At 40.3% G+C, this 13,219-nt stretch overlaps 1 long non-coding RNA gene and 1 pseudogene across 1 annotated transcript; both read right to left on the reverse strand.

Moving 5' to 3' along the window:
- Positions 1-322: 322 nt before the first annotated feature.
- On the reverse strand, positions 323-1,590 carry LOC111888147 (DNA mismatch repair protein MLH1-like; annotated as a pseudogene).
- A 60-nt stretch (positions 1,591-1,650) lies between these two features.
- Positions 1,651-2,728, reverse strand: LOC128134172 (uncharacterized). Its single transcript, XR_008232508.1, has 2 exons — positions 2,473-2,728; positions 1,651-2,024 (listed from the first exon to the last, which is right to left on the reverse strand). It is a non-coding gene; the product is annotated as an uncharacterized LOC128134172 (long non-coding RNA).
- Positions 2,729-13,219: the final 10,491 nt, after the last annotated feature.

Raw genomic sequence — 13,219 nt, forward strand, 5'->3', positions numbered from 1 at the left:
CCTTACTTCCACTAAAACGAGGGAGATAGACCTTGAATGGGAAATGTTGAGGGGTATTTAGTTTTGTAGTTGCATTTTCTCAAATATCCCTTCTAAGGACTTTTAACTCAAAAATGGATGTAATGTAGACAGATCAAACAAGTTAAAGGAACTTAGAGTGAAAAAAAAAACGTTCCTCATGAAGCATTTCCTTTCCCTTGTCTTTTATAAACATCTGAAACTCCTTCACCTCATGGATTTGGCAATAGAGGTGGATGCATAGCATACAAGTTTCCAAGAGCAGCAACAATTGTTTGAAAGCAAACTTTCTCATCATTCCATGTCACTTAAACAAGATATTATTATGTATTTATATTTGTGCATAATTGTATTATATACATTTTGGTGTGTAGCTTACATCATTTCCAAAACAAAGAAGAAATTCTGGAGCACGGTCCATGTCAGGTTTGTACCGGTCAAGTATGACAGGAAGCCTTGACAAATTGGCTTGTGGATCCACATGAATGCAAGAATATTCATCCAGCAATTCAAATTTCTCGCTTAGTAGCTTAGCATTCATTTTTATACCTATGTAATAAATGCCTTGTGAATCTAGATCTTCTTTAGTTAGTGCTAGCAGGCTCACTAAACTGTATTGCATTGAAGTAACCAAATCCTTGCAGAACTAGTTGATACATGAGCTCCTTGCTACAAAAAGAAAAAAAGGAATTTTATGCCCAACCTATAGGAACTCTGCAAAGCTAACAGTATATATATATATATATATATATATATATATATATATATATATATATATATATATATATATATATATATATATATATATACTGTTAGCTTTGCAGAGTTCCTATAGGTTGGGCATAAAATTCCTTTTTTTCTTTTTGTAGCAAGGAGCTCATGTATCAACTAGTTCTGCAAGGATTTGGTTACTTCAATGCAATATATGTATGTATGTATGTATGTATGTATGTATGTATGTATATGAAGTACTTAGCTGGAACAAATCAGAAAGCAGAGGTAGTATATTGTATATTACCTCAAATTTACAACTTTGGCAAGATATAAATGAGTATTATGTTGAAGGAGAGAAAAATCATCATCAACCATACTAACATATGTATAGTTCCTTACAGTGTCCAAAAGACCTAGCAGAAAGAACCACATCAGTGATCAGACATCAACAACACAAGAAGATTATGCATATGTTGTTCATAATGAATGTGGTGATGAAGGGTACCAGAGTGACAACCACATTCAAATTCATCAATAAGTTCCTAAACACTTGTAAGATCAGTACTTTCCTTAGGATTCCTTCTTTATCTGATGGAAGACCTGCATTGCAGACACCTTTGATTGTAGCAAGTAGTAGGGCATGAATACTATAGTCCAATTTCATGAGGAGTGTTACCGATTATTTATATGGAAATATAGAGAGAGATCCTATTCCTACCTCAAAGAATTCAAACCAGAATTGCTTTCATGGTGTCTAGAAGGCTTAGCCTGCAAATAAGCATGCATCCTCCCAGAAGGATCCTATAAATCTGTCCGCACCATCTTATTTACAGGTATTTTTTGTGACCCTTGAGAATATAAGAAAACAAGTTAGAACATGAAGAGATATTTCAAGTGAAAGCAAAATAAAGAGCATCACTTCACTTGCATAGTTGCATGCCAGAAGTTGATGTATTTACAAAAGAAGCTTTGTTTGCAGCTACTGAACTCACAGGAGAGCAATCCACTGCCTATTAAAATTCAGCACATTAACACAGGAACATTATTTTTGGGCTAATGCATGTCAATTAAATTAGATTATAATGAAACCCAAAACGAGAAACAAATATGTACACAACATGTGAGATTATAGTGTTCTATGGAAATAAATTGGATAAGTAATGGCAAAACCTGAGGTGGAGCTGGAAATAAATGAGGTTATATGAGAAGCGGGCATCCCATGGCCGTACAGTTGCAGTTTTAGGGCAATAAATCATATTACCGACTTCCTTTAAATCTAGCGATTTGGTTTTCTGATTGTTAATAAGCGGAGTGAGGTGAGTAGAGAGGAGATAACCGATGAAGAACACGAGAGCGAAAGAGATCGTTGACTGATAATTTAGTTTTTATCATATCAAAAACTAATGCCATGGCTGAACGGAAAACAAAAGGTGTAGCCATGACCAATAAGGACGAGCTTATAGTTCTAATTATATGAGATCAACGAACCATAGCATCAAACGATAATGAAAAATTCAACCTCCCAACATAATTGGGAACTAGATTATACTTTTGAACACCATTTAATAATATAATCAATATCATAAGTAGTCAATTTTACCATAGAAGTCAAAATTAGATCCATATCTGATGCATAAACACTTAGAAGAATTACACATTGTTGTGTAGATGATGCAAAAAAGTAAATTGCAAACAATCGACCGATTAGTGGAGATCTAGTAGAGAATAGAGATGACTTACTTTGGTATCGAGCGTAACTGCAAAGAGAATACCGGTGTTATCCATGTCAGTTTGGAGATTATCAAGCGTTTCCTGATGATACTCATAAGATCCATGCGAGAAATCGATTCAAATTTCCAGATCAACAGCGACCAAAGATAACGACGATGAGGAAGAACATGAGCAAAGGGTCGTCTTCGGAGGCGATGTGACGATAGGAGGTCAGATGTGAGAGAGAGAGAGAGAGAGAGATGGAAAGGGTTTACCTAATTCAAGGTAATTCATCACTAAAATGCCCCAAAATCATTTAATTATCATGTCACAGTGTTGTTTTTTTCTCAAGTATTTACAAAAATGCCACAAATGATCCTAGCCTTTTATTATTTTGATCTAACGGCCCTGGTTTGGTTCTCGGGTTCTCGGAAAACCTTTAAGTTCTCAAATGATCATTGCTATATATATATATATATATATATATATATATATATATATATATATATATATATATATATATATATAGTGGTGTAAGGCAGTTGTTTGATCTTATATTAACGAGATGTTGATCTTATGTTAACCGGATGTCTGGTGGTTCGTTGTAACCAACTTTTCTGGAATCAGGTTTAATATCGGCTTCATCTAGCACCCAATATAGTTATCAAGTCATGATTTGATTGGTTTAGTTGATCGCTTTTTCCTTGGTTTTGCAAAACTATCCCATAGTTGTATTGATGGCCTGTATGTTTATTTTGACTAGAATCAAATAAATTTCGGGACTGTTTGGATGCGTCTCAAAAATACCATGTGGGATAGTGTTAATGGACGGTTTTCCGGTTGAAGTTATAATAATCAGAAGGGATAATGACTTGAGAAGGTAACGAATTTTTAACTTTGTTCATGTTTAGTCACTAATTTTTTTTTTGTGATTGATTTACCCATGAATTATTTGAAATTTTCCACATTTTACGCTTATGACCGCGACCAATCATAAGGGTAAAATGTAAACATTTCAAATAATGCATGGGTAAATCAAGCACAAAAAGAAGTTTAGTGACTAAATATGAACTAGTTGAAAGTTTGTTACCCTTTCAAGTCATTATATATTTATGTAATAATCCCTTAGTGTATTTTGCTTATTGGTAGCAATTACTTAGATTAATAATTTTGATTTCAGTCACTACGATTTATTTTGTGTTATGTTTGTAAGTAGTACTACAGAATAGAATGCATATCACATAACCATGTTCTAATTCATTACTTTAATCATAGTCAATAAGATAAACTTTTAACTAGATTTTCTTTATTCATGTATAATTGAAACGCCAACCCACAAAGAAGAAATAATATGTAGAGTTTCACAAAGGAAAAAAATACACATATATGAGCAATAAAACGAAAAATAGATCAAAAATCAAAAGGAGCATGGTGAGAAGGTACATACAAAACCAACATAGAAATAGAAAAGGTAGATACAAGTAATAATTTGGAAGAAAAATATCGACAAAACAAGTTCAAAGTAAAAACAATGAAAACTAGGCAAAATACACAAACAATGTAAAGGCAACTAGCACCTAGACTACTCATGTACCACTCTACTACCTTGATCTTATGCATCCACACTCTCTAATCAAAGTTAGTGTCTTTGTAAAGAGAAAATTCCCATTCAAATTTAACATTGCTGTACCTTCACACTTATTTATCATATGTTCTCTCGTCCTCGCATGATTTGTAACGACCGACCCTACCACTAGAGTTAAAATCTTTGCCCATGTCCTAAGTATATTTTTAAAACCACAAAAATATTTGCTTCTTCAATTTCTATTTGATTAAAGATGCTCCAATTGTATTTTTAAGTGTTGTTTCTAATACCTTACACAATAAATGTATATCACACAATTCTTGCAGCATCCTCACTTTTGTGACCTTCATATTTAGCTTGTGCTCATTCTTAATAAGATTTAGAATCATTTACAAGATAATGGCTTGAAAGGGTAACAAACATTCAATTTTTCTCACATTTAGTCATTAAATTTTTTTGTGCTTTATTTACCCCTAAAATATTTGAAATTGGTCATATTTTACCCTTATAACCGGTTATAAGCGTAAAATGTAAACATTTTCAACTAATTCAAAGGTAAATCAAGCACAAAAAAGTTCAATGATTAAATATGAACAAAATTAGAAGTTTGTTACCATCTTAATTCATTATCAAAAAATTACTACATTACTAGAGAACACAATATATTTTTATGGAAAATACATATGTAATACAAACGGAGTATCTAGTTCGTTGTAAAAATTATGAAAGGTTCTATATATTTAATCCATTAATGGGTAAAACGACGCATACATTTCTGTAAAAAAAACATGACTGGTGATTAAAAAATGAGAGTAAAAAATGTTGGAAAACAGTACTTCTCTCTCACTTTGAATAAGATTATTTATCTAGTAATTTTTATGATTTCTGGAGTGTGGAGAGAGCCTGGAAGGAGGTAGAAATCATCCGAAATCTATGTTTTGAAACTGGAGTAACGGGTGGTTTTTGGCTCTTTGCATTTTTTTTTCATCAGGTAAATAATCTACATATTTATTAATTAATTGCCTATTGTTGATAAACGAAAAAAAACCTTATTTGTGTGCTATCATATTAGTTTTGATTGTTTTATGGTCTTTATTATTTACCGTGTACATGTTAATTATGGCCATTCAGGTTGTTGCCTCTATTACTACATCAGATTGATCATTTTCTTTCATGCTCTTTTGAAACCTATAACAATGTATTGTTTAACAATCATGTAGAACCATTATAACCATTTGCATACCTTATTGCATTAGCCTCTACCATGTATCATGATGTTCAATGATAGAAATTTTTTAAGATTAAAATACTTCAACAAGAACCAAAAATGGATTTATTGATATTATACCTACTGAAAGTCTGAAACAAAGAGGTAACAAACACCATATCCCAGTTCAATAAAATACACCATAAAGATTTGCTGATAAGCAACCATAAAATGGAGAAAGTGTTTCGTCTGATCCTATAAATATTCAAAATTAGAATGTAAAAAAAAAATGAAACACATATTAATTAGGAGTGGAGTCGCATATTTACCAAGCTCCCAACAAGTAAGATTCTTGAAGTACAAGAAAAGATGACAATGTTTCAAACAATAGGACCCAACTGGTCCGCTATTAGTGGAATAATCTCTTATTTTCCTCGAGCTCAACTGATCACATGATTCATGTTTGCAAGATCAGTGAAAATCACCCTTTTAAAATTTGTTTAATCTTTTTTGGGCATAAGGTTTACTATATTTTTTTTAGGGTTTTGATTTTGTTAATCATACTGGCGTTACTATTTTGGGTATTTGATTTTTTTTTTTTTTTTTTTTTTTTTTTCAGTTTTAGGGTGAAGTTAATAGTGTCAAATAGGACCCAACAGTTGCACCATTGGATTTGTGTTCTGATTCCCACATCTAGCGTTGAAATTTCAAAGTATAATTCTTTTAATAAGAAAAAATTAAAATAAAATAAAATTCTAACATTATCCTAATTTTGGCATTGTACTTTCAAAGTAGAATGGGTTAATAGCAATGTACCCATTCTAGCATAGTAGATTGCTTTATTAGACATTAAGGTATTTTTTTTAAATGACTAAAAATAAGAAATGAAAGCAAGATGTTTGCGAAACCCCGACTCCCAGATATAAGTTTAATAGCATTTTGTACATGTTTATAGACATACTTGATGAGTTGGTTGCCCCAATTTGTCGGGTAGAGGCGGGATAGCCCCGCGTGGATTATTGGACCTACTCAACGAGTCGGAGGACCCGAAATCGAAGAGTAGGAGATGGAAGATGAAACCCTAATGTTTAGTGTTTGCACCTTATTTAAAGGACCTTAAGTCCTTACCTCTAGTCCCTTACCACCTCTTGACAGCCAGAAGAAACCCTAATTGATATTAACCTTGTTCTTGAGTTTTTGTGAAGCTTAAAGAGTGTTTTTGGTGCATTTTGTGAAGAAGGTGTGAAGTATAAGAAGCTTGGACAAAGAGGATCTTGTGGATCTGACTCTATTTCATCTTAGCATCATTTTCAAGGTAACAAGTCATTACCTTGGCTTATCTTTAGTTAGATCTCTTCATGCTTAGGTTTAAGGCAATCTTTAGTATATTTGGAAGTCATTTCGGGTATTAGGCATGATCTGAAGTTGTAACTTTAGATTTGGACTCCTCTTGGTCTTTATAGCCATAAAGTTATCTGATTTAGCAAGCTTGGGCTTTTCTTTTTGGGTTAAACCCCCCTTTCACTTGGTTTTGACATTTAGGACCATCCATGCACGTAAAGTTTGCAACTTTACGTGGAAACCATGCCCTAGGAGGTTAGATCTGCATTTTGAGGCTTTAGGGTGGCTTAAAAACGTCTATAAAAGAATAAGACTGAAGGGACTAAACGAGTGCATGAGTCAACTCGACAAGTCTAAAGAGGGTTTCTTGTTTTTGGTTTCTGCATGGACTCGGTGAGTCAGTGAGATGACTCGACGAGTCAGTTAGAGTTTTCCCGACATTGGACACGCATGGACTCGACGAGTTATCAGGAAACTCGGCGAGTCAACTAGGGTTTTCAAGATTTCTCGAGTTCCGGAAGGTCTCGACGAGTCAGTAAGTTGCACTCGACGAGTTGGGTCAACATGGACTGTTGACCATGACTGTGGACTGTGACCTTGACCAAGGGTTAACCAGTTTGACTTCTGGGGGTATTTTAGTAAACGGGGAATTTATATAGAAGGTTTTATGATGAATATAGGTGGTGGAGTTCGTTGTTGTGATTTGAGAGTTTGAGCTTATCACTTCGGTTCGACATTTGTTGTAACGACATGAATTTTTCAAACAATTTTTCATTTTAAAACATACTTTCATTCACACGAAAATCATAAAAACATAATGTGTCCACCGTAACATAACAAAATATGTCCCAAGATCTCAATATCATAAACTCCATGAGTGTGTACGAATCATGTCGGCGCCTTCCTGCAATCCTTGCTAGTACCTGAAACACATCACACAACAACTGTAAGCATAAATGCTTAGTGAGTTCCCCAAAATACCACATACCCCACATACGCCTTTCCAGGCCCTAACTCTGTAGGATCTTTCGATCCATGTGTCTCAGGGGAGTTCCGTCCCAAATCCTGGCAGCCCTCTCTGGTCCTACCCATATCGACCTTCCGGTCCGTAACCTCTTGACCTTCCGGTCCTTACCAAGTTAACATACATAGCACATACATATATATCATCTTGACCTTCTGGCCCTTATCATACATAACATACATAGCACATACATATCACATAACCGCATATAGCACATACATCATAGCATACAAGACCTTCCAGTCACACATAGGTACCCTTCCAGGTACAGTTTAGTGAGAAGACTCACCTTAATGAAGTCGAATAAACTCTCGTGCTCAACGTCCCGACTCAGCCTCCTCCTATTATTCAAATAACATTCCTGATCAATACACTCTCATGATCTCATCTCTACAGACTGGGTAGAAGGCCATTCTACCCTTCCCTGAACTCTCCTAAATCAGTCTTGACCAGAATCCTAAAGTCAACGGTCAAACATTGACCCGACTCGTCGAGTGAAGATGGGTGACTCGCCGAGTCCATACGGGTCCTCTGAATCCTTACAGACTCTCTTGGCTCATCGGGTCATTCTTCCACTCGACGAGTTACACCTGACACAAAATGGGGGCAACCCCGACTCGACTCGTCGAGTCCGCTCATGGACTTGGCGAGTTCATTCCATGCTCACACTCAAATGACCTTATGAGGTTAGATCTGTTCCTCTAATCCATAGATCTAACTTTCCCAAGATCAATAATCACGCAAAGGTTCAAACTTGATACTCATGCAACGTCCAAATGACACTACTTGATGATTTAGCCCCAAATACAACAACCTAAGTCCATTTCTTCCATGACTCCTCATAAAGCAAGATGGAAAGAGTTCTCTGGACCACTATGGATCCAGATCTAATATCTAAACATGGTAAGGGACCATATTTCCAACAAATCAATCCAATAAAGGGTATAGAAAACCCTAGATCCATGGATTCTTTAACAAAACAGAGAAAGGATCGATATGCTACCTCAAAGATGATGCCCTAAGCTTGAAATCCGCAAATATGCAACCTCCTTGGCTCCTCTAAGCTGGAATCAACTTCTTCTTGCAAAACCAACCCACAAAGGTCAAATAAAGGCTTCTTATCTCTCATAAACGCTCAAGCACTCTTAGGGTTTCTCTCAAGGGTCTGGTAGCCGCACATAGTGGCTATAAGAGTCCTTAAATAGGGCTCAAGCCCCGATAATTAGGGTTTCATTAAACAGCGTGGACTCGCTAAGTCCACTCATGGACTCGTCGAGTCCCTCATTAAATCAGACCAAAAGATGCGCGATCACACTCGGCGAGTCTGAGCGCCAACTCGCCGAGTCCCTCTCATAAAATCAATATAAATACTTAACATAGGGTACCTAGGAATCCGGATGTTACAATTCTCCCCCATTAGAATCATACTTCGCCCTCGAAGTCCTGCTCGACAAACAACTCTGGATGCTGCTCCCGCATCTCCAACTCCGGCTCCCAGGTCAGCTCGGACCCTTTCTGAGGTTGCCACTGGACCTGCACCAGTGACACCGCCTTGTTCCTCAGAACTTTGATCTTCCGATCTTGTATCGTGATTGGCCTTTCCGCATAATTCAGGCTCGCATCCACCTGAATATCCTCCAATGGTACCACCGCCGACTCGTTGGCTATACATTTCCTCAACTGTGACACGTGGAAGGTATCATGAATCTGGATCAACTCCGCAGGTAGCTCTAACCGATATGCTACCTTTCCCACCCTTGTGGTCGCCCTGAATGGACCGATGAACCGGGGCCCCAGCTTGCCCCTCTTCCTGAATCAGATCACTCCTTTGCAAGGAGATACTTTCAGGAGCTCGAAGTTCCCCACCTGGAACTCCAGCTCGGATGGTCACAATCCGCATAACTCTTATGACGACTCTGAGCCGTCAGTAACCTCTGTCTAACCCGCTGTATCTGCTCTGCCGTGTGAAGTATTATCTCAGTGCTACCCATCACACGCTGCCTTACCTCTCCCCAGAAAATGGGAGTCCGACACCTTCTCCCATACAACAACTCGAAGGGAGGCATATCAATACTAGAATGGTGACTGTTGTTGTATGAAAACTCAGCTAATGGCAGATATGTGTCCCAACTTCCTCCGAAGTCCAACACACATGCTCGAGCATGTCCTCGAGCGTCTGAATCCTCCGCTCACTCTGTCCGTCCGTCTGGGGGTGGTAAGCGGTACTGAAATGCAACCTCGTACCCAACTCTTCGTGGAACTTCTTCCAGAACCTAGAAGTGAAACGTACATCTCAATCTGACACCATCAAGATCGGTACTCCATGATGTGATACCACCTCCTTCACATGCAACATTGCCAATCTCTCGGCGGAAGAGCTCTCACTGATAGCAAGAAAATGCGTGCTCTTCGTCAGCCGGTCGACGATCACCCAAATTGCATCGACACCCCTTGCAGTCCTTGGCAATTTGGTGATAAAGTCCATGGAAATCTGTTCCCACTTCCACTGGGGAACCTCAAGCGGCTGTAACTTGCAATGCGGACTCTGGTGCTCGGCCTTAACCTTGCGACATGTCAAGCACCTCTCGACAAACCACGCGACATCCCTCTTCATACAGGGCCGCCAATAATCTTTCTTTAGGTCCAAATACATCTTTGTAGCCCCGGGATGGATCGAGAATCTTGATCTATATGCCTCCTCCATCAAAAGGGTACGTGCCTCGCCTGCATACGACACCCAAATCCGACCTTGAAAGGTCATCAGCCCTCGACTATCGATAACAAACTCGGACACCTGCCCGATCACCCGCTCCCTTTTGCGGTTCTTCGGTATCAAGGCTTGTGCTTGGGCCTCCCGAATGGTGTCCAACACCGGGGTCATCACTGTTAATCTCATACAAGTGCCTCGAATCGGGGCACTCTTCGCCTTACGGCTCAGCGCATCGGCTACCACATTAGCCTTGTCCGGGTGGTACAAGATTTTACAATCATAATCCTTTACCACATCCAACCATCTCCTTTGTCGCATATTCAGGTTGGGTTGATCCATCAGATACTTCAAACTCTTATGGTCCGTCTATATGGTACACCGAACCCCATATAAATAATGACGCCAAATCTTGAGGGCAAACACCACTGCCCCCAACTCCAGATCGTGGGTGGTATATCTCGCCTCATGAGGCTTCAGCTGCCTCGATGCATACACTATCACATGCCCCCTCTGCATAAGCACCGCACCCAACCCTGATATTGATGCGTCACAATATACCACAAAATCCTCCAACCCTTCCAGGAGGGCTAATACAGGGGCTTCGCATAATTTCTGGCGAAGTGTATCAAACGAGGTCTGCTGCTACGGACCCCATGAAAAAGAAACACCCTTCCGGGTCAACCTGGTGAGTGGCACGACAATCTTGGAGAAATCCATGATAAATATCCGATAGTAGCCGGCAAATCCTAGAAAGCTCCTGATCTCGGTGGGCGATGTCGGCACCCCCCACCTCATGACTGCCTCAATCCTAGCCGGATCGACCAAAATCCCATTCTAGTTAACGAGGTGCCCCAAGAACTGGACCTCTCGTAACCAGAACTTGAACTTAGAGAATTTGGCATAAAGCCTCTCCGATCTCAAAACTCTGAGGATCTCCCTCAAATGCTCCTCATGCTGCTCACTGGATCTCGAATACACCAATATATCATCAATGAACACAATCACTGAACGATCTAACATCGACCTACACACCCTGTTCATGAGATCCATGAATGCCGTCGGTGCATTAGTGAGCCCGAAAGGCATCACCACGAACTCATAATGTCCATAACGAGTCCTGAACGCCGTCTTCTAGATATCCTCATCTCGCACTCTCATCTGATGATATCTAGACCTCAGATCAATATTGGAAAACCAAGACGCTCCCTGCAACTGATCGAACAAATCGTCGATCCTCCGTAATGGATAATGGTTCTTGACCATTAGCTTGTTCGACTCCCGGTAATCAATACACATCCGGTGTGAACCATCCTTTTTCTTAAGAAAAGGGATCGGCGCTCCCCAAGGGGAACTACTTGGTCTAATAAACCCCTTCCCCAGCAGCTCCTGAAGCTGCGAGGATAACTCCTGCATCTCTGGCGGCGCAAGACGATAAGGCGCCTTGGCGATAGGTGCTGCCCACGGTACCAAATTAATGCGGAACTCTACCTGCCTCTTGGGAGGAACACCCGACAACTCCTCGGGAAAAACATCCATGAACTCACGCACTATCGCACCGTCATCAATCGAACTGGGCCTCCCAGCAGCCTCTCGTGTGTCTATCACATAGGCTACAAACCCACTGCAGCCCTGCTGTAAACTCTGTCTCGCTCTAGCAGTCGAACAGAATGCCGACCCACATCGGGTACCCTCGCCGTACACCGTAAGTACTCCCCCACTAGGGTCTCGTATTGTCACCAACTGCCGCTCGTAGTCTTTCACATCCCCAAATCGGCTCAATCAATCCATTTCCACTATGACACACACATCCCCCATTGCTATCGGGACCAGATCTATCGGGAACTCAACACCAAAGATCTCGAGTACACATCCTCGTATCACCTCCGTGGCAAACACTGCTCGCTTGTCAGCTATGGAAACTCGCAGAGGTCGACTCAATGCCTCTCGTCTGCTGCTGATGTGCCGACTAAAAGCTATCAACATAAACGATCGACTCGCACTCTAGTAAAATAACACTAAGGCAGGTACAGAACTCACAAGAAAAGTACCTACGCATATCATCATATAAGCACAATATCTCAACTCAACATAAATAATGAATACATACCAGCCACAACATCGGCCGGTGCGCGGACCTCCTCCGCTGTCAACTAGAAAGCTCTCCTGCGAGCTTTTGGTGTCTCGGCCTTCACTGGCCGAACCTCGGTAACCCTAGCAGCAGGTGCAGATCCCTGTGCTGATCCCTGATGTAATTGCGGGCACTCGACCTTCCGATGGCCAGTCTGGTTGCAATGAAAGCAAACCATAAATCCCTTGGGGCAATCCTTGGCGATATGCCCCTCCTTGCCACATTTGTAGCAAGCACCCGATCGACATACCTCATCATGTCCCTTGCCGCACTTCCCACAAGTGTGGCCCTTCTGGCCTCCAGATCTCGTATCAGCGGACTTGGTCTGCTTGGCTGCCGGCTGAGACTGTGTCGGCCGCCGATCCATCCTCTGAGTCTCCAACTCAATCTCCCTCTTCCTGGCATTTTCCTGGAGCTCAGCAAATGTCCGGTACGTCGAGTTCGACATGAACTCCCAAATGTCTCTCCTCAGAACGCCCAAATACTGGCTCATACGTGCCTGCTCAGAAGACACCTGCTTAGGGCAGAACATCGCCTTCTCGTGAAACTTCCTGGTAACCACGGTAACCGAATCAGTACCCTGCTTGAGGTTCAAGAACTCCTGAATCAACCGTTCCCTCTCCACTGGGGGAACATACTCATCTCTGAACATGGTGGTGAACCTCTCCCAGGTCACTGCTGAAATTTCTGCAAGAGTGAAGCTCGCCGTCACGAACTTCCACCAATCCTTCGCTTAAAAGCGGAGCTGGTTCAGCGCGAATCGTACCCTCAGATGCTCTGAA

The sequence above is a fragment of the Lactuca sativa genome, chromosome 5 (genome assembly GCF_002870075.4).
Source record: "Lactuca sativa cultivar Salinas chromosome 5, Lsat_Salinas_v11, whole genome shotgun sequence".
NCBI classification, from domain to species: Eukaryota; Viridiplantae; Streptophyta; class Magnoliopsida; order Asterales; family Asteraceae; genus Lactuca; species Lactuca sativa.